Consider the following 23,166-nt stretch of genomic DNA (forward strand, 5'->3'; position numbering starts at 1 on the left):
GCCCCTGGTGGGCGTGCCGGGTGGATCCCGGTCGGGCGCATGCGGGAGTCTGTCTGACTGTCTCTCCCCGTTTCCAGCTTCAGAAAAATACACACACACACAAAAATATATATATATATATATATTTTTTTTTAGTGCCCTGGCTGGTTGGCTCAGCGGTAGAGCGTCGGCCTAGCGTGCGGAGGACCCGGGTTTGATTCCCGGCCAGGGCACACAGGAGAAGCGCCCATTTGCTTCTCCACCCCTCCACCCCTCCTTCCTCTCTGTCTCTCTCTTCCCCTCCCGCAGCCAAGGCTCCATTGGAGCAAAGATGGCCCGGGTGCTGGGGATGGCTCTGTGGCCTCTGCCTCAGGCGCTAGAGTGGCTCTGGTCGCAACATGGTGACGCCCAGGATGGGCATAGCATCGCCCCCTGGTGGGCAGAGCATCGCCCCTGGTGGGCGTGCCGGGTGGATCCCGGTCGGGCGCATGCGGAAGTCTGTCTGACTGTCTCTCTCTGTTTCCAGCTTCAGAAAAATGAAAAAATATATATATATTTTTTTTAGTAAAAGAAAATAAAAAATGACACTTAAAAAGAAGAATTCTAGAGGAAACACACACACACACACACACACACACACACACACACAAGCATGCTCATCACAAAGGAAGTTAGAGTCAGAAATAAAACATAAGAAAAATCTAAGATCTGTGGCAACAGGTCCAGAGAGGGGGTAAACCAAAATCACTTGGTTTTATATAACAGTGAGAATAGGCAATGGATATAAAATTTACCAAGCAAGATCAAATAAATACAAAAGATAAAATGAAATCACTTCCCATGTTCCCTCCACACTAGGACTTTCTAGAAGGACCTCTGGACACCAGAGATGCTGCCATTGTATCTATAGTTTCTATTTTTTCATGTCAATCAACCAATAAATATAGAGGTCCCTGGGTTGCATGAGTCTTGAAGAATTCTCTATCACATTTGAATATACAACTTCAGGTGATTTACATATATCAATAGGTACTGTTTCAAGTGATTGCATATATCACTTCATTTAACCCATATAGCCCTGTGAGACAGACACCACTGTCATCACTATTCTACAGTTGAAAGACTGAGGCTTATGTTGCATGCCTATAATGCTAAATCAGGGGTAGTCAACCTTTTTATACCTACTGCCCACTTTTGTATCTCTGTTAGTAGTAAAATTTTCTAACTGCCCACCAGTCCCACAGTAATGGTGATTTATAAAGTAGGGAAGTAACTTTACTTTATAAAATTTATAAAGCAGAGTTACAGCAAGTTAAAGCATATAATAATAATTACTTACCAAGTACTTTATGTTGGATTTTTGCTAAGTTTGGCAGAATAAATCTTTATAAACTATAGTTAAATCTATCTTTTTATTTATACTTTGGTTGCTCCACTACCACCCACCATGAAAGCTGAAATGCCCACTAGTGGGCAGTAGGGACCAGGTTGACTACCACTGTGCTAAATGACAACATTGAATGCAAGTTCAGGTGCCTAGCTCTAGAATCAGGACTGTTAATCATATATTGCACTGCCTTTACATGCTTGCGATAATACAGTGTTTTGAGCACCATGTTTGAGAAAAATCACATGTGCGTAATAATTATTAATATTTTATAATAAAAACAATACAGCTAAGCAAGAGAAAAAGCAAATTAAAAGCAACAACAACAATGACAGGTGTTAGTAGTAGACTGTTACTAGAGGACAGCCATAAAGGATACCATGACTTCCAGACAGTAGGAACAGTTAGAAATCATCTTAATGGTTTTGCAAGTATGCACCATCTGCATTTTCTATCAAGTAGTAATCAATTCCATTTACTGCATAATTAAAACTGGTGCCCTGCTAATGTACAAATATATAAAGTTGAAAATACTATTAAATCCTTTGAATTCTAAGAAAATATAATGGTTATTAGAAGGTTTAGAATAAATAATCTAGGTCAGAATTGAGAGTGTGAATACTGGTATTATGAGATAACATAAGAAGGTCTTCAGCAATCATATCCCAGCTCTGAAATTCTAAACTCATTCTAAATTCTAACTCATTCTCCTCTAGGCTAAAAAAAACAAAAAAAAACAAGGGAAATATTTTTATCATCTCACTAAGTGAATAGTTTCTACCTTTTTTTTTGGTATAGGTATGTTAGTGTAGTGTATGACGGGTCTACTCAAATTAATTAGAGACAAAAAAATGTCAAATGATAGCAAACTTCAGGCAACCCTTCCTGGCCATTAATAGTGAGGTATAAACATAGATTGAACAATGTCTTCTTCACTACCTTAGTGCTGATAATTGATTGGCAAATAGTGGAATCAATTGGTAGGCTCTGGGTGGAAGTTCTAAACTACTGTTGTTCTATGTACTCTGCTGAGTCAGGGGCTACCACTCAGCTGACAGCATCCCATGGGCACTTACAATAGCTCCAGCACCAGGCTCACCTTCCAGGTCTTCCTGACAGCATTCCCTCTCATTTCTTCAACAAATATTCTGGAATAAATTGTAACTTTGGCACTGAATATGGAAATCTTTTATACTTGTGAAGAATTTTGGTTACAGTAAAAAAAAAAAAAAAAGTGTGTTCTGGGATAAGAAGAATGCAAGGCTGTTTGGGAATTGCCAGGAACCAGGAATTACAAGTTTCCTAGGAGTAAAAGGCTGGTCACAAATCCTCTGGGGAGAAGAAATCGAACCCCAGTTGCCAGGAGTTCTTGTTTTTCTTTTAAATGACATAAACGAACATTTAGCTTTCTAGTGAAGAATGTGTTGGGAGCTTCTGCCCACTTCCACCAACTGTGTCAATGTGAGAAGCAATTCCCTCAACTCTGGCTGTATATAAGAAAGAGAAATGGTGGTAGGATAGTTAAGGAAACCAACGTGGGCTAGTTTTCCTGGGATTTTCTGGTTTTAGCACAGCATGTCTCAGATACTAGGAAACCCAGTCTCTGGAAAACTGGGATGGTTGGTCACTGTGAAGCTAGTGTGTATACACATGTGAGTGAACACACACACACACACTCACACCAGAATCTTTCCTTTTTTCTCATCCTGCTTTGGTGGTCATTGTCCATCACATAAAACTTTTTTATAAGGCCATATTCTTATTCTCTCTTTCTTTTTCCACAATAAATCCTGATGAATTATAAAACCAAAAGCCTGAATCACTAGCAGTTCTCCCCCACCACACACAAAAAAACCTTTTTTTCCCTCAATAATAAGAATTAGATCATTGCTATCATATCATATACAATGGAGGATCCCCAAAATATCTGAAATCATACACACACTACCATAACATTATCATTAGGTGACTTCCTATTGAAAAGTATGAAGTTAGTCAAAGTTAAAATCATGCTGCTAATCAGAAAAGGCACCACTTCTCTGAACTGTGCACCCGAATGTGACAGAGAATTCTTTAAGAACCATAAAACCAGGGACCCCTGTATGCATTAGTTGACGGACATGAGGAAATGATAAACTAAGACACGCCGGCAGCAGCTCTGATACCTTCGACGTCTTACTTGAAAGCTCCAGTGTGAAGGAGCAAGGGAAGTGATCTGATCTTATCTTCCAAACTAATACTTTAAAATTTTAAAATAAAAATTTAAGACATGAAAAGACTTTGCAGTGAATCACGTGACAGGATCAAATGGCAAATAGTACATGGTGTCAAATTATGGACAACTCTGCAGAGTTATATAAGAAAACACCTGGAAAATGGAAGCCCTGGGTTCTATGCTTGGCAGAGGTTGGTGTTCTTTTGCATATTTCCTGATTGTAAACCAGGGGCTTAAAACTAAAAGAGAGCACAGGGACAAAGAGGGCAGCATAAATATATACCAGGACAGTGGCCAGCTGGAGACTCCATGCCATATCTAAAAGGAAGAATCTCTACAGAGTCCCAGTTGATCATTGCAAGGATCCAGTGTCTCGGATTTTCTGATATTTCTGGTGTATCAAAAAATTTAGCTTTTATGTGAAATATTCTAATTTATTAATTTTAGCAACTAAATATTTTTTTCTTTTCTTATTTTTTAATTTTTTTATTTTAGTGAGAGGAAGGAAGAGACAGACTCCCACATGTTCCCAGACTAGGATCCATTCAGCAAGCCCACTCTAGGGGATGATGCTCTTCCCATCTAGGGCCATTGCTCTGTTGCTCAGCAACCCAGCCCATTTTTTTAGCACCTGAGGCAGAGGCCACAGAGCCATCCTCAGCCATGAGGCCAACTCGCTTAAACCAATTTAGCCATGGCTGTGGGAGAAAGAGAAAGAGAGAAAGAGAAAGGGAAGGGAAAGGGTGGAGAAGCAGATGGTCGCTTCTTCTGTGTGCCCTGACTGAGAATCTAACTGGGGACATCCACATGCCCAGCCAATGCTCTATCACTGAGCCAACTAGCCAAGGTGTTTAAATATTTTCAAAAGTATTGTAAATGCCAAAACACATCTACAAGTTGAATCTGGCCCACAAGTCATACTTTTGCTATTTTCTGTTTTTAAGGGTCTATTAACTTCAGTTAAAGAGAATGGAGGGGAAAGAACATGATGGAGCATCAAGAACTATCCAGGAATTCTCAAGGACTCATGAAAAGTGATCAGGAAGCTAGAGAAATATACTCCACAGTCAGCATTTGCCTCCAGATATTGTCAGGCGATTCCAACAACGTGTCTAGTGATTACATGTAATTTTTATTCTTAAAGGAAATCTTATACTTTTTATAAAATGTAAGTAATAATTGGTTTTAACAAAAATAATTTATTTTACTTAAAACAAAAAGGCTAAAAGTTAGTATCTTACCTTGGATTATAACTCAGGTCTCTTGTTTCTCATTCCAGTACCATTTCCAAAAGACTACATAAAATGAGGACTGTCACCTTTCAATACCAAAGTCTTGTTTGAGAGATAAAGTAACATATATCAAAAGGTTTATAAACTGCCATGTGCTTCGCAAATGTTACTCACTGTGATATCATGAAAACCGGGAAGAATGAGGCTTTGTAGCTAGAGCATTCTGATGGAAAAGCTTAAAGATTCAGGAGAAAAAGTCCCCAGATGAACCTATAAAATCAGATGCTAAGGTTGCCAAGAAATGTAGCCTAAAGAGAACCACTTTGAAAATCTCTGCAAATTTACAGTGACCATAATAAGAAATAGAAAAGACATAAATTTTAAAGCAGAAATAACAAAAAGACATTTTAATAAGAAACAGAATAATTAAAAATCATTGCTGCCAGAAGACAGCCATACAGAAATTGAAATACTCAGATTTAAATATGAGACAAGGACTCTTACAGGTTTATTTAATTCTCTACTCTATCTCCTCTCATTCTAATGACAAAACAAGAATTGAAACTTATTTCTAAGTGTCAGCTTGCAGAGAGGAAACAAGGGGGAGCTTTTCCAAATGAGGCCAGGGTATCAAACTACTATTTTCCTAAAACGCCTATTTCTACTTCAGTTAAATTACTAAGATTTTTTTTTTAATGAAACCTCATACTATCTAAAACACAGATGCAGTCTATAAACCAAATAAATACTTGAATTTTATTTCTTTGGGTGAATTTGAAACATAAAGGCAAATACTTTGTTTTTACATTTTTATAACTAAATAATTATCACACCTCTTTTGTTTCAAGCTGGACCATGTATCTGGATTTAATTAGAAAAGCAAGGAAAAAAGCATGTGGAGAGGACTAGGTCAACCTGTTCTTTGAAATATTAGAAACATTCAGAGTAAAAATTCCTTTTATGACAATACCCTACTTCAGGGACAAGACCTTCCGAGTGAAGTTATAAAGTGTTTCACTCAAGTTAATATGACATTAATATCTTCCAACAATAGATACTATAACCCAGAAAACCTCAATTATGAGGGTTTTTAAAATAATTTTGTTTAAATGTTCAGAAATTGCTTCCTTAGAAATTCAAGTTTGTAATGTTGACAGAGCCAATATTGCTGGCCTGTAGACTGCAGGAAATATGTCCCCCTCTCTCCCATCCAAGTACTAACCAGGCCCGACCCTGCTTAGCTTCCGAGATCAGACGAGATCAGGCGCGTTCAGGGTGGTATGGCCGTAGACCCCCTCTCTATCCACATCTAATCCTGCCCCTGGCTCCCAGTCCTGCTCTCCATCTCTTGGAGTTATCACCAATTACCTTCTCTTCCCTATACCAGCAGCTTATCCATCTCATTTAAAAAACAAAACAAAACAAATTTTAAAAAAACCATGTTATTGTTTTTAATACTTGCCATTTAAAAAATCTTTATCTCCCCTGCCTACATCTTACCATCCTTCTCTCGACTTTCATGAACAAATTCCAATAAAGACCAATCAACACTCAATGTTTTTATTTCCTCCTTTTCTGTCCTCAGAGTACTGTATCTGACTTCTGCTATCACCAAGCCAGAAAATTTCTCCCTTAATTTGGCTAATGGTATTTATATTGGTCAAATTCAATGGTTACTTCTTTGCAATTAAAAAAAAAAATCTTGGTGGCCTTTGACACAGTTTTCCATGGTAATTGTGAGAGATAACACTATTTTGATTTTCCTCCCATTTGTCTTGCTATGTTTTCCTCCTCATACCAACACTTCAATATGGATGTTCTATAATGTTCCATCCTTAACCTTCTGCTCTTGTTCCTTTATGTACATATTTCCCTTGGTGACTGTCTATACCAGGGGTCCCCAAACTTTTTACACAGGGGGCCAGTTTACTGTCCCTCAGACTGTTGGAGAGCCGGACTATAAAAAAAAAAACTATGAACAAATCCCTATGCACACTGCACATATCTTATTTTAAAGTAAAAAAACAAAACGGGAACAAATACAATATTTAAAATAAAGAACAAGTAAATTTAAATCAACAAACTGACCAGTATTTCAATGGGAACTATGCTCCTCTCACTGACCACCAATGAAAGAGGTGCCCCTTCTGGAAGTGCGGCGGGGCGGATAAATGGCCTCAGGGGGCTGCATGCTGCCTGCGGGCTGTAGTTTGGGGACCCCTGGTTTGGTGACTCCCTAAAGTTTTCTCCAATTCATATCTCAACTTCTAACTAGATATCTTTACTTGAAAAAATCTAAAGCATATGTAGATGGAGTGCGGACAGTATTACAGCAGACTTTCTCACACACACACACACAAATGCATTATTATGTGTTATTCATCTTTCTGTTTATTTATTGATACCAAATAATTTTCTATCTCTTATTTCTGTCCTTTCCCCAATTAAGTTTTTTTTATTATGTCTATTGAAACATGCCACTCCCTACATTAAACCTTTTAACAGGTCACTTTATTTGAAGCATGAAGTCCAAACTTCTTGCTATTATATAAAAGGCCCTTTATAATTGGGCACCTGCTTACTGTCAGGTAAAGACCTATCCATTCCTCACATGCAACCTAAAACCTAAGCACAAAAAATTATTTGAAGACTCCTGACCATAGCTAGGTCTCCCATGACTCCAGGCTTGCTTAAATGCTCCAGCTTACTCGTGGACTGTTCTTACTCCCTTCTTCATCTGTGTTATCAACTCAAGACTCAATTTAAAACTTACCCTCTCATAGAAGTATCTTTTGAAGCTCCACTTACCTTCCTCCATGTTCTATCACCTTGTAGTATTAGAGCCACTCATAATCATTTTGATGGCAATTACAAAATGTATTTTTATGTGTCACTACCCCTGAGATTTTCAAAACTGGGCACTATATTTGCTATCATCATAGTCTTTAATGTTCAACTCTTTCTTTGACTATGTGAGCTACCTTGTCTCATTGCAATAAATTTACGTATCTGCTTAAGATAGGTGAATGGCAAAGGCTTTGTAGTATTATTGCATGATTGCACTAATCTTATTAGTATGATCTTGAACAGGTTATTCAACCTCTTAAAGATTTAAATACAAGATAATTAGCTTAGTTCCTGATCAATGCTCCATAAACTAGATCTCTGTGCTTCTCTCTGCAGAACACTCGCAAACTAACCACACTGCTCTCACCATAGGTTTTATTGCTTATCCTTTCTGAACCATGAACTTCTAGTTGCTAACAGTGTCCATTATGTAGTATTTATACTCAGTAAATATTTGGTGAGAAAAAGTAATAAAAATTATTACTTTTTAATATTTATGATTTTGACTCTCATTTCTATTTCCCTACCTTTTAGGAAGTTTTCTAAATTTCCTTTAGACAATCATCTCTCCTCTCCCATTCTTAGTCAATGTGTTTGACCCCACAACCCAGACCCCAAGAATGGGCCCTGATTGTATTAAATGTGGCAAATATCTTATTTCTTCTGATTGCAGTGATCCATAATGCTACTATTTTCCCTGGTTCTTTTAGGGTGAAATAGAAAGTTTGGTGTTCAAAATTTATTGTGTTCAATCAACCAGGATAACTGAAGATGCAAGGCACTCAAGGCGAAAAAAAAAAATGAGAAAGAAAAATCAGATCATTTCTTAAATATTTAGGGCTATAAGATCAAGTCTCACCTTATACCAGAACAACTTAGGAACATTTCAGTTTGTGGACCAATGTATTTCTTTTGTTATTTAGGCCACAGTGGATTTTTTCTCTTATTTGCAACATAAGAAACTTAATTGATATAATATATTTTACTCATTTTTACTAGCTTTTTAATTTTTGGTAGAATCATTTTCTTCAGTAAATGTCTTTGCCTTTGGCAGGTCACTAAATGCTGATCCTCAGTTTCCACATTAATTCATTGAATGGCCTGTATTTAATTCATATAAAATGACACTTTAGTACAAACTCTGTTATATTGATATTTAGGGTACTATTCTCATATGGTCTTACTTTAGATTCATTTTTTGTTTGTTTACAGAATCATATTTTCAAAGCTAAAAGCTTTCCTAAAGATTACTTAAGAATGATCTTATTTAGTATACAAGGAAACTGAAGCACAGAAATTTAAGTATTTTCCCAAAGCCATACAAAATACATCATTTAAAACAAACAAACAAACAAACAAAAAAACTAGGCCCTGGTGGGTTGGCTCAGCGGTAGAGCGTTGGCCTGGCGTGCGGGGGGACCCGGGTTCGATTCCCGGCTAGGGCACATAGGAGATGCGCCCATTTGCTTCTCCCCCCCCCCTCCTTCCTCTCTGTCTCTCTCTTCCCCTCTCTCTTCCCCTCCCGCAGCCAAGGCTCCATTGGAGCAAAGATGGCCCGGGCGCTGGGGATGGCTCCTTGGCCTCTGCCCCAGGCGCTAGAGTGGCTCTGGTCGCTGCAGAGCGACACCCCGGAGGGGCAGAGCATCGCCCCCTGGTGGGCAGAGCATCGCCCCTGGTGGGCGTGCTGGGTGGATCCCGGTCAGGCACATGCGGGAGTTTGTCTGACTGTCTCTCCCCGTTTCCAGCTTCAGAAAAATACAAAAAAAAAAAAAAAATCTATGCCATATTTATGCTAATTAACTGTTTGGTTTAACTCATGACACATTTTCTCTCCAAAAGTCTCTTACACCTTTAAGAATGGTAAAGTAATATATTTTAATGACATGGGTATGAAAAACCCCACTGAATTTGGAAGGGCTGAGAATCCCTCCTAATTCTTCAGTCACTCATTCATTAGTTTATCTTACATACATTATTGAAGATTACCTGTGTTCCAGGCTTTTCAGTTTTAAATAATTTCCATGGATTGGGTTATAATTGAACTGGATCTTTTAAAATTGTTGGATTTTTATTTAAGCAAAGAGAATTAAAAGAACCTCTGTTAGCAAAGACTCTGAGAGAAAAAATAATTAGTCATATCCAGAGAAAAAAAAGCAATTCTATGCCCTGGCTGGGTAGCTCAGTTGGTTAGGCTGAGGTTAAACATCCAACGCACCAAGGTTGCATGTTTAATCCCATCAGGACATATACAAAAATCAATCAATGAAGGCATAAATAAGTGGAACAACAAATCAATGTTTTTCTTTCTCTCTCCTTCCTCTCTCTCTACATGAAATAAATAAAAATTTAAAAGTAAGGCATTGCTATCTATCTGAAAGTTAGATTAGAAAAGAAAAAAAGTGATTCAGGAGATAAAAATCTAAAAATAGATTAATCAGATATTTTCAATATGTACAGAACAGGAGCACTATACCTAGGTATGTCTTTTTTGTTTGTTTGTTTTTTGGGTTTTTTTTTCTTTTTTGTAGTTGAGAGGAGGGAAGATAGTGAGCCAGACTCCTGCATGCGCCCTGACCAGCATCCACCTGGCAACCCTGTCTTGGACCAATGCTTGAGTACAGAGCTATTTTTAGCACCTGAGGCTAACACATTTGGACCAACTGAGTTATCCTCAAAGCCTGGGGCAACACTCAAACCAATTGAGCCATTGGCTCATTGGAGAAGAAGAGGAAGAAAAGGGAAAGAGGGCGGGATGGAGAAGCAGATGATCTCTTCTCCTGTATGCCCTGATTGGAGATCAAACCCAAGATGTCCATACTTCAGGCCAATGCTTTATCCACTGAGCCACCAACCAGGGCCTCAGTATCTTGTTCTTTACCTTGACCATGAACCATAAGCACTTATAGACTGTGCACCATGTGCCACTCAGCCAGGTCCTTTTTATATATCATCCCATAAATACAGTTATGCCATGAAATGAACATAAATTTGATATAAACAAAAAAAGAAGAGAAATATCCTAGCATGTTTGCACTGTGATGTGTTCTAAAAGCTCTTAACTCTTTTACTCAACCTAGTTTTGGAAAAAAAAAAGAAATAACAACTAGATACTCATTAAGTCTTCCCTATTAAAGAGCTGGGCATGGGGAATGAGGCCTCCCGCCACTAGAGAAGACAGACTTTCCTGTGATCTGACGGATTGAATTGACAATTTGATGAGCTATTGCCTTTATGCACACTGGACTGAATGCACCAAATGTTATGCCACCTAGACAGCTTTGAACCAATCAATAGTTGTGTCTATATTTCTTCTGACTGTCATTTATTCAGAGAGTTGGCTAATATTTTTTCAGGGAATATTGAACATTGTATCAAGGGTACCATCAATTAGAGCCTTAATCATCATTATGCAAAACTCTACTTGTAATTTCAGAGACTGTTTCATATTTATTGCCTTTTCATGAAGACAGTGCTAAAATGATGCCTTGATGCCTGACCTGAAGGGAACACTTGCAAAGAAATAGCACATTACTGAGAACTTGAGAAAAGCAAAGCACTGTGCCTTAAGTACAATAAAAATGATGAGATTTCCTATCATTTAAAGTTGCAAAAATGGTAGGAAACTTAAAAACAGAAAAATATTTATATATATTGATAGTCACCAGTGCTCTAATATACCAGATTTATATCTCTGCTGTTTTCAAAATCAGTTGAAAGACATCGATTGTGAAAGAACAGAAAGTGCATACATGAGACCTTGCGGAATGTGACCAACAGATTTTACTGATACACACAAAGTCACACCGACGACATAACACAGCCTGCTCAAGAAGGCTCTATAATTACTTTGACAATTAAAAACATACAAATACCAAGCTACTGAAAGAAGATTATCTTTAAGTCCAGTAATTTGCTGTTCTACTTAGCAGTTAGGCTGCTTAAGGGCATTTCACAAGAACATAAAGTGTGTTGTGTAATGGTAGTGACATTTTGAGCCATTATTATTGCCGTAGATAAAAGCCAACCACATGTATTATGTCAAACGCTAAGGTGGTGTTGCTCTGAATTTAAAAGCATATTTAAACAAGAACTTGTGAAATTATCATAAAGAAATTCAATCTGGCCCCTTATTTTAATAGTGCAGCATTTGAGTTAATAAACCAAGCCTAACATTTCACAGGTACTCCTGTGAATTTATTTACCATTGCTGGTTAATAGAAACTGTTTCTATTTTTACATTTAACAAACCATCTACTTAGCTTTTAGATGATATGAAAACTAAATTTTAACACAACATTGTCAATAATTCTCTGAGTTTATACCGGTAAAAAATTTTAAAAACTTGATTTTTTCTATCATTTTTGTTAATGTCAAAATCCTGAGACTCATTATCTAACAGAGTTATTTTATTAACACAAAAAACTATTTTAGATATAACTGTGCTTATTATTATATCATCCATAAGATGCCAAGAATATAATCAATGTCTCTTCATCAGAGGATAGAACAATAATACACTGCCAAAGATCAAACACTATACTGAGGACATTGTTAATTGCATCATTTAAACCTTAACAAAACCATATAAGATAATACCATTATTATCCTTGTTTCATACATGAGTTACCTTAGATGCTGATATTACATATTTTGTAAATAGTCACACAGGTGCTAAATAGAGAAACATACTCCAGATAAAATTAACCCAAGTACACTATGTTAAAAATAATAACATATATTAATTCATTCAACAAAAATTTAATTGAACAACTTCTGTGTTCTATACAAAACCTCCAGTGCCACTGTACCAGGCAGTGGGGAAACGCCGTTTTAAACAAAATAAACAGTTTCTGCTCTCATAAGTTTCAAGAACTATTAAAAGAGTGATGATAATGAGGTGACATCAATACAAACCATGCTTTCATTGTTCATACTTGCACGTGCATTGATTGCTACTGGGATGATTTATTTCTCTGTTAATTTTTACACTCATGATCTGATTCTGTCACAGGATTTGTGAACAAAGATCTATAAATATTAATACTTAATGTTTATTTAGTTCATTGGAAGTATGTGAAGAAGAATTTTGCTGGTTGGTTTGTTGGTTTCATTCTAAGTGTGATTAGTTCAGATCAAAGTTCAGGACTAAAAACGGTCTTCATTATTTCTAGTAAAACATTTAAGAAGTCAGAGTGTTGAGTATTTATGACTTCTTTCTGCCCAGCATCCCTGCATGCATCACAAACGTTCTCTCATTTTCCTCCACCTCATCAACCTTCTGTGTACAGTATTCCATTCCATTGGAAGCATGTATAGTACCTCTCAGTTCCATCACCAGGATAACACCTCACAGTTTATTATGGACATACACAACTACAATGCTAAGAACAAAAAATGTATGAATTCTGGCTAAGCAAATGACTTGAAAGATAATTGTTGGTAATCTTTAAATCACTTTCTTTGGATGCAGGCAGTGATATGCTAGAGGCAACTCATTTCAACTTATCAGAGCCAACCCAAAATATTTCAGTAATGTTATAAACCTGTTCTTAAATATAGCCATTATTAAAAGTAACAAGAAGTACCACATAAACTCAGAATTGTGTAATTACAAAACCAAAGTTAATAAGTACTCAAAACTTAGACTTTATAATTATTTTATTCTTATGTATACTCTTAAGATTATTTATATTCTATTATCTCTGTATGGAGTGCATACTATACATTGCTGTGCTATTATGCATCCTTACTTAACATTGATAGCTTGAAATTGATCATGGTAGAAAGGAACATTTATACCAAATAAATGGGAAATTCTAAAAATCAGAGCTTTATGTTTTTTTCAGAAAGTCTGTTGTTCTTTATATAAGTCTTTTCTTTATATAAGCAGATACTTATTTGGAGGGTCTGAAATCAAGTATCAGAATAACAAAAGTTCATAAAATATATGTCTTGATACTACTTGTTTAATCACAAGAACCTGAGCAATCACCCTATGAAACAAACATAAGTAAGAAATATTTTGAATAGCACTTCTTTCTTTGATCAGAACATTATAACCCTCCTTTTAAGAAATCAATCTAAATATTCTCTCAGCACCTAGTGTCCAACTCGAAGAACTTCTGAGCCCAACCCATAAGCTATATAAATTGTACATTCACTTCACATAACAAAACGTCATTTCAGAAGTATCTGTGTGACCTTCACTCTTGCTGCAATGAGTTTTAAAAGTGAGTTTGCCTACATAATAGCAGGTGGAATTTTTTTGTTTGTTTGTTTTGTTTTGTCTTTAGCAGATGGCTTTCCAATCTGCAGTCTGTGGATGGGTTGTGCTAAAGATATGTATTAACCAGTAATCCATGGGAACTAGGGTTATAAGATGCAATGTGAAAAATTCAATCCCATATAGATAGTTAAGCACCATATTGAATGTTGCCTTCTTCAAAATCTCTCCCTGTCAACCTTGTACACTTTCATATTTGGATGCTTCTTTTCTCTTTCTCTTTTGGCAAATCATATTCCTCCCACTACACACATTATTAAGACTTCCATTAATAAGATTCTCATCTTGGTTCATAGAGGTTTAAGTGTCTGTTCTTCCATGAACAAGAAGCCTCTGGGTTTGTTGGCAGCAAAATGGTGCCAGGTGTCAGACAGGTGAAGTCAGACTGAACCTGGTGGAGCAACCTCGATATTTAAGTTCTCACTGAGAGAAAATCCAGAACCATGACTCAAACTATAAGAGAAAATGTACTTAGAAAGTTACAGAAGTAGGAAAAATGAGCCAGCTGAGCTTGAAATCAGGATACAAGTTCCAAAGGCAAAAGAAAAGTCTTTTGGAGCTTAGGAGAGAGAAGGGTAAAAAAACACACCTGGGGGACTAGGGGGGGAGGGAGGAGGAAGGTGTGGGCCTGTTCCCAAGAGGGAGAGGCTACTGGATCCTCCGTACTGAGGACGTTCGGGGTGCAGATTTTAGGGGGACCTAAATAAACTCTTCATCAGCTTCCCAGGTGTGTCTCCCCTGATTAGCTGGTACCATGGCAGGGTGTCAATGCAGCTGTCCTGCTGTCAGCCATGGTGGCTTGTCTGGTTTTGCTGCATTTCTGAGGCTGGAGCTAAAATATAACTGAGGCCTACATGTATTTGATGCATCTCATTGTTCGGGGGGTTAATGCTTAAGGACTATTCTGTACCTCTGTTTTATTAGTTTTTCCACTTAAGGGGGGTCTAACTTGCATGACTAGCAGCATGCCAGGGGAGGAAAGGTTACCCTGGGAATGGGGTTCTTATCTTCTGAGCTTTGCCTATTGCTAGGCACCCCGGGCTTTCTGCCCTGGTGATCTTCTGTACTTGGCCTGTCATCCTTGCTCTGTTCATGTCTGTCTAACTGCCTACCAAAGTGTTGCCATGGAAAGGACTCAGCATGTTTATGTCCCATTAGCCAAAATCAAGTGCATTTCACAGAGCATTAATAAGCATTATAGAGTCAAATGAAAAAAAAAATATGGGGAGAAAAAGAATATTATAATGTATACCACATAGCAAAGTAATCATCAGCTATGTTGTCTCCCCTAAAGTCTTAATTTCATTGTAAACCACAGTCTTCACTGTCATTTTAATTGATCCTGCTTCCATTCAAATATCATGTCTTTCTACTCTACTACCCTTTGTTACCATCAGTAGAAATTTCAACTAAATGACCATTTTCTAAGGAAAAAGAAATTTAGTCTGTCAACTACTAAGAAAATACTTTCTCCATAGTTCCACAAGATAACCTAAATTAGAGTTCCACAAAATATGACTTATAAGATATAGCTAAGAAAGTAACCAATTCTATGATTAATTCATCTTAGGAAATAATGGATCAATTAAAAAAAAAGATTGTTCTTTACTATACACATCTCAGAATCTTTACCATGTTGAAATATATGTTGAATCTCTAAACAGAAAATAATTGAGCAAATTTGACTTTGGAAGCCTGTGGGGTTTTTTATATTTTTTAATAGCATATTTTGTGATTCTTCCATTAAATGCACTTTAAGAAATGCAGTTATGAGATTTTTAGGCTGAACAGATAGCAAGGGAGCTCTGTGGACTCAGGTGTTATCTTTGATTCTAGAAATAATAATTGCACTAACATTTCCCTTTTAACTGAATAATATACCTTTGACCCTTTTTATAAGAATGAGCCTCCATGGAACAACCTAACTACCAGACAAGAGAGGAAGACTGACCAGGCCCAAGAAAGGGGAGGGGAGATGTGATGGAGGAAGTAACCAAGGAGACTAGCATGTTCATGAGAGATCCAAGGAACATGTGAATAAAAGAGATGGAAAGAGAGCTTTTTGGAATTATCATTGATGCAAAAATCTATAATACTTTAAACATGTCACACTGTATAAATAAATATGGAAAAATATAACTTTAACCCAGACAGCTTAAGAAAACCTATAGCAAGAACTGCATTATTCTTCATGGTTTTCAGAATAAAATTTGAATTTCATTTAGATTATAATTCCTACTGTGAATGAACAAGGGGCCACATACTAAACCTGACAAGCTTAGGGGAGGCCTGTGTAGAAACACTTACCAGACCCAGAGGCCTAAAGTAAGGACATAGAATGGTCTGAAATTAAAACTGTCTAACTAAAAGCAAGTCATGGTGGGCAGTCATATCCTAGGCTGGTATCTTCCTTAACAAAGGTCAATCTTTACCTTTACTGAGCCTATCTATTGTCTTTTTGCATCCATAATAACATGGCCTTTGGAATGTCAGAGTAATCCCATTTTTCCAGATTACTCAGGGCACAATATCTGGCCAGAGCACAAGACCACACAACCCCTCATTATTATCTTGTTACCCACATACCATCGCTATATGCTATAAATATTAACTGTTAACTATCCTATACCCACCAATATAAAAGAAGTATGTGCCTGTCCCTCTTACTTATATCCAATCTCTGAGATTTCCCCATTTTTCTTTCTCTTGCCTCCCTAATATAAGCCCCTTATATCTTTTCTGAAGTATAAAATAAAGTGCAAAACAGCCATTCCCTGGATCATTTTCTCAATCCATTGAGATTTTGCTTCCCAGCAACTATCCTCAGTTTGGCTCAAATAAACTCATAAAAATTCCCTACAGGTTTGGACATTTCTTACATCGATTCGACAAAGAACACGGTAGGACGGACACTTGCTTTTATTTAGACTATACTAATATTTTTTGACTATGCATCGATAGGTATGCTTTACTTAGTGCATCACATTCAATATTAAAATAAAAAGGTTTTACAAGGTTGACATTATTTCAATCTTAACTGAAGTAACTGAAAATCTGTTTGCTGGGTTACATTGCTACAAAGGAGCAGGACCAAAATTCCCTCTGGCTGCACCAGTTAAGATTCAAGAGCTTTGTTACTAAAGAACCTGATAGCAAGAATAAATATGACCAGCAATATTGTTTCAATGTCTAGGAAGTTTTCTAAGTCATTTTTGAATATGTGGTTGCTGTTTACATTTCCCATGTTAACATAGTATCATCCCAAAACACTAGCTTGCATTTATTATAAGCTTTAAAGTTCTAAAGGCATAGAGGACACAAACATATGGTCTAATATGGACAAAAGGATATACACATAAAAGATTTAAGAGTCTGAAAAACATGTTAATGTGTCACATGAATGGTAGAGAAGATAGATACTACAGGAAACAAGACAAAATGAAGCTTAGCAGTAGAAGAGACTAGACACACATTGCTTCTGGAGAATGTGTAAAAGAGACACATGGAAAAGAGATAAGAAACTGTCTACAAAAATTAGGGTGGGCCCTGGCCGGTTGGCTCAGTGGTAGATCCTTGGCCTGGTGTGCAGGAGTCCCAGGTTCAATTCTCAGCCAGGGCACACAGGAGAAGCGCCCAACTGCTTCTCCACCCCTCCCCCTCTCCTTCTTCTCTGTCTCTCTCTTCCCCTCCTGCAGGAAGGCTCCATTGGAGCAAAGATGGCCCGGGTGCTGAGGATGGCTCTGTGGCCCCTGCCTCAGGTGTTAGAATGGCTCTGGATGCAACAGAGCAATGCCCCAGATGGGCAGAGCATGCCGAGTGGATCCCGGTCAGGCCCATGCGGGAGTCTGTCTGACTACCTCCCTGTTTCCAGCTTCAGAAAAATGCAAAAAAAAAAAAAAAAAAAAAAAAATTGAGTGAAAAGACAATAATATTAACTTGGCATGAACCTATACTTAAATTTTAAAAATATTATTTTTAGCTATAAAGATAATGCATCACCTTGGAAGAATCCCCCCAAAAAGAAACAATGACAGATTTCCCCCTTTTTTGTAATCACCCTACCTTGTATATCCTCAAGTATAACAAGATTTAGATCAAGGAAAAGGCAAGAGTGAGGGAAGAACCAGAGGAAGAAAAATGGCATAGAAAATATGGATAATGAAAATAGATGAAGGCAAAATCAAAAGCCAAAGGTGCAGGGCATTGATCAACAAATTAGAGAAAACAGAAAAGAAAAAAATTCCCGTTCTGTAGCCTCTTTCCAACCTTGCTGTCCTGGCTTAATGAAAGAAATAAAAAAGAATGAATTTTCAAAAACCTGAGCAAGGTGCCCACACTGACATCTATCTGAATGGCTATTTGTCTTCAGTAGAAGACCATCATTCGTCTTGAAATTGGGGTTATCAGACTGATGAAAGCCACAGGGTAATCAGGCCAACTGACGCTCAGGATGCCCAGGAAGAAAAGGAAACGGAAAGACAGATTTATGTGACAGACAGTTAAAAGCAAGGCAGAATAGTTTATGTCAAAGCCAGACAATGTCTCCAGCCTGCTTCCCCCTCAACTGGCCTGACAATTACTCCTGTCCCTCTCAGCAAGAACACACGTTTGACCTATAAACAGAACTTAGCTCCTCCACTCTCACACAAGTTTCTTTAGCTTGAGTGCTCACAAGCTAGCTGATAATGCTTCCTAGACATTTTTCCACATTACTACCTTTTTAAATTGTCAAGGAGACTTGGTTAAAAGAGCCAAACTTAAAATACTTACTCTTTCTCTCTTTTTGAAATCTGATGTCAAGGTCAGACTTGCAGTTTCCCATGGAGAGAGTTTTATTTACTTTTTTTCTCATCATTAACAAGCTCTGTTAGCAAACTCATTCATATTTGTGAATGTATGTCTTACCTCCTCAAAACCTCAAACAACCCAACTCATGAAAATAAAAGAGAACTGGGCTAAAGAGGGGAATTTAATGCTGGAGAGAAGTCTGGGAGAAATGGGACAAAACTGATCCAATTGCCACAAATGAAAGGGAATGAAGGAAATCTCTTCAAATTTCCAAGAGAGGGCAAAGCCAAGGGCACATAGAAGAGACCTGATGTGCAAGGAAAAAATCATACATCCAAAGAAGTGATAAAAGATAACAGGCCTGGTTTAAAAATCATCTGGGCTGTTCGTTCCAAGTATTCATGTGTTTAATTTTCCATGAATCTGCATAATGTGCTAATCAACCCCTAAATCCAAGTATGAAATAGCAAATCAAGCTCATTAATTACCATGGTTGGCTAGAGCTGAATCCAAAACCAATATGGTTAGCTCTCAATTACCTGCTTTATTGGAGAGAAACAGTACTGTGGGGAATAATTCCCTAAGCTTTTCTTCTTGGCTCTGCCAGGCATTATATGCTGGGTCTTTTTATTGGATGATTTCTTGTTTGTTTTTAGCAAGGTTTCTAACCAGTTATTTTACTTAAGTATGACAAAGTAACTCAACTTCCCAAAGTACAAGTTAGCTGAGTTCTAGCAAGTGCATTGAAGCAAGGCCACACTTAAAACTAAGTAGGGAGAATATTTGATCAGAAACCTCTTTCTAGCACCACATTCTCCAGTTTGTGAAACTGAACCCCTAGATCCCCTAAGAGACATGTTATTACTTCCAGGACTTCCAAAGTCTCTCAGGATAGATGAGACCTAACTGCTATCCAATCCAGTGATTCCTAACCACTGCAAGGCAAACATTTTAGAATTCCACTCATAAGACTAAATTTTTGTAAATATAGGTGGTAATTTAGTTCTTTCAAATTCCTCTCTTTTTGATCTTTCCAATCTCAGGAGAATCCTGATAGAATATAATATACTTTAAAATTTCTGCTGGGAAAGCCTAATCTACTCCAGATGTCTCTATAATACATGAATCCTCCACCGTGATATTTATGCAAGTCATCTATTGCCTTATTTTGTTCTGTAAAGAATCAATGACTTAATCTATGATGACAAATGGTCCTTTCCATGTAAAATATCAATATTTTAATATTATAATATTAAACTTCCACAGACAAAGCCTTAACTAAGATAGTGATGTTATATAACCTTATAGAAGAGATAATAGAAGATAGTATAAAAGGATAAAGTAGGTTTCTTAAATTAATATTAATTTTTTATGTCTTTACTTTGTCTCTAGAGGACTCTGTGACACTCAGAAAATTCTACATGTAGCTTCTCATTTCATCCAGGTGGTGGTCCAGGTAAGAGAAGTAAGGGGAAAATGGATTGAACTGGAAGTGTGGGTTTCTCAACCATGGACCAAAAGAGAGTCCTGATGTTAAACAAAGGGTAAAAAAAGCCACAAGATAAATATCATGAATCTTTCTAAGGAAATGTTCTGATTTAAAGCTTTTAGAGGTGAAGTCATCAGCAAGTGATGTCATTTAAAATATTATTCATATATTGAAACACAAATGTTAAAAATAACCTTTACAATTAAAACACAAATGTAGTAATGATTTAGCCCTGCTTAAATTGTTTCTGTATAGAAATTTATTATCTACTTTACTTCTTCTTTAGCAATCAAAATTACTTATCTTTAACTTGATTAAAACCTTTTTACTTTAATATTTACTAGATTTATTGGGGTGATATTGGTTAATAAAATTATACAAGTTTCAGGTGCACAATTCTACAGTATATCATCTTATATTGCACTGTGTGTTCACCACCTGATTAAAACTTATATAAACACCTCTTATCCCTAAAGCTATTATCTATTTTAATATTCTAATTTTACATTAGTTACAGTCTTCTATTTTTAAGTAATGTAAATTATTTTGATGATCCTATCATAGGCACTAAGTGTCAAGAGCATTGCTAAACTGCTTCAGTTATTTTGTGTGACTTGGATTTTTCTGAGTTCACCAACCACATAAACACTGTTCAATCTCAGAGTCTGAGATGTACCTTAAAGATGCTCCCTGGCATATCTTAAAGTTTAAAAATATCATTTGGCCAACAGTTACTTTTTTATATAGGCTCAAGATTGCTCACTAAATTCTCTCAAAAAAAAAGAAATTTAAGATGAGAACATTTTTTTCTAACATCTAAATATAGGATTGTTAGATAACTTCACATATGGACCAACATACTCTTCAGTCTGTGGCATATCTTGGTTTTCTTTCACTAACAAAAAGAGGATTTTTTTTCCATCACCATATATTCCTTAATCTAACCCTAAGGTTGTGCGGACAGAGCAGTTTTAGTCATCTCTACATTTCTTGATTGAGGTAATGTGAGACTAGTACTGTATGACCACCTGCCCTTTTTTCCACCACTGGTAGTTAGTTGTATTAGCTGCACTGCTGAAAATGCTTCAATTCTCATAAGAGTTTTGACGTGGAAAATGAATGCTGATAGGTGGTAGCAAATTGTACTAAGGAAAATAGTCAAGACCTATTTTATAAGAGGAGATAATTTTTTTAAAAAAACCCTTAGAACATAAAATTAAAATTTTTATAAATTTCAGGTATAAATTGGAAGCAGAAAAGAAATGCTGAGTTATGTCAGAGAAATGGCGGGGTGAGAGATTCTCCCAATCTTTCCCCTCGAAACGTCAAAAAATTTAACTAAACACAGAGGGGAAAAAAAAACAAAATGAACCTTAGGAGCACCTAAAATTTATACACACCAGACAAAGTTATAATAGGGTGAAAAAGTGGCTGACTATATAAGACAGAGGGCGGGGCATTTCGCTCTCCGCGCTGATCTGAGGTAGGACACTTTTGTTTAGAGCTGGGTGAAGAGAAGAAGCTGAACTAATAGGGATGGAGAGGAGGTAGGGCGCGTGTCCAAACAAAGGAAAGATCACACCGGCTCTGCCTAAAATCATGGACACTGGGCGTGCACACGGGTGGTGGGATCCACCTAAAATTACCAGCACAGGGTGCCCTCGTGGGCCAGCACCAGTATCTTTGTGTGTTCCCATCAGTGCTAGTGACTCCATCTAACATCACCAGCAGGAGGAGCGAGCAGGCGCGGACGTGGGCTGAGGTGCTTTGTCTGAGATTGACAACGCTGGGCACCTGCGTGAGCACTAGCATTATGGGCACTCCTGGCTCCACGATCCTCAGCACAGCGTGTGCAGGGGTGCTAGGCTCCACCTAACATCACCAGTACCTGGAGCAAGTGAGCGCATGTATGGGCCAAGGTTCTTTGCCTGAGATTAACAATGCTGGGCACCTGGGTGAGCACCACCATTTTGGGGCACTCCTGGCTCCATAAGCCCCAGCACTGGGCACCTGCAGGGGCACCAGCATCTTTGGGCATTACTGGCTCCATGATATCCAGAACCGGGCATGCACATAAGCCAAGGTTCTTGTCCTGAGAATGCCTGGGATGGGCACTTGAACAACAGCTGCAACCATCTGTGTGCAGTCGTGGAAGCTGGATACACACATGGCCTGTTATGGGCTACGAAGCAGCATAAGTGTGGCATGCTGAAGCATGACAGATAAGCCTGCTGGCCCATAGAATTTTGCCTGTGTGTAACATAAAGAAACTTGGCCCTTGGTCTGTGCCCTGCCCTGCCTGTTCGTGCTGGTGGCTCTGGTTCCCACTGCTTTCCCAGAACTGTGTTTTGAGTGGTGCTGGAGGGGACACCTGGCTGTGCATAGATTCCCTTGTTGCCAGGACAGTAGCTGAGGTGGACCCCACAGCAAAGTCTATAGGCTGCTAGCTCCAGTGGGAGGGACATACGGAGAAGTGCCTGGAAAACTAAGACTCCCATTACTAGAGCCAGATAATAGCCAAGCCTAACAAGCCCCGCCTTCCAATGGAACTGAGGCCCAGCCTACATCATTGCCATAGCGACACACAGGCAGACCTCTGCCCAAGAGCCACTCAGAGGCAAAACTCCTAGTAAAATGCCACCTGCCAAAAAAAAAAAAAAGGAAGAAGCTACTTTTCAAAACCAGGAAAAATATTGCACTTCTTTTTAACAGTTTTTGTCATTTTACCTTCTTACCTCTTTCTTTTTTCATTATTTTCCTTTGGAACTACATTATCCAGAGTTGTTATACTTCTTACCCTTGTTTTTTCAGAGGGTTTCATTTCAGAAACCTTTACTTCTATTTTTATTCTTTATTTTTTCTTTTTCTTTCGCTTTGTTTTGTATTTTATTTTTGTCTTTTGTTTCTCTTTATTCTCCCTTCTTGTTTCTTCTACTTAATCTTTTT

The sequence above is a fragment of the Saccopteryx bilineata genome, chromosome 5 (genome assembly GCF_036850765.1).
Source record: "Saccopteryx bilineata isolate mSacBil1 chromosome 5, mSacBil1_pri_phased_curated, whole genome shotgun sequence".
Taxonomy (NCBI): domain Eukaryota; kingdom Metazoa; phylum Chordata; class Mammalia; order Chiroptera; family Emballonuridae; genus Saccopteryx; species Saccopteryx bilineata.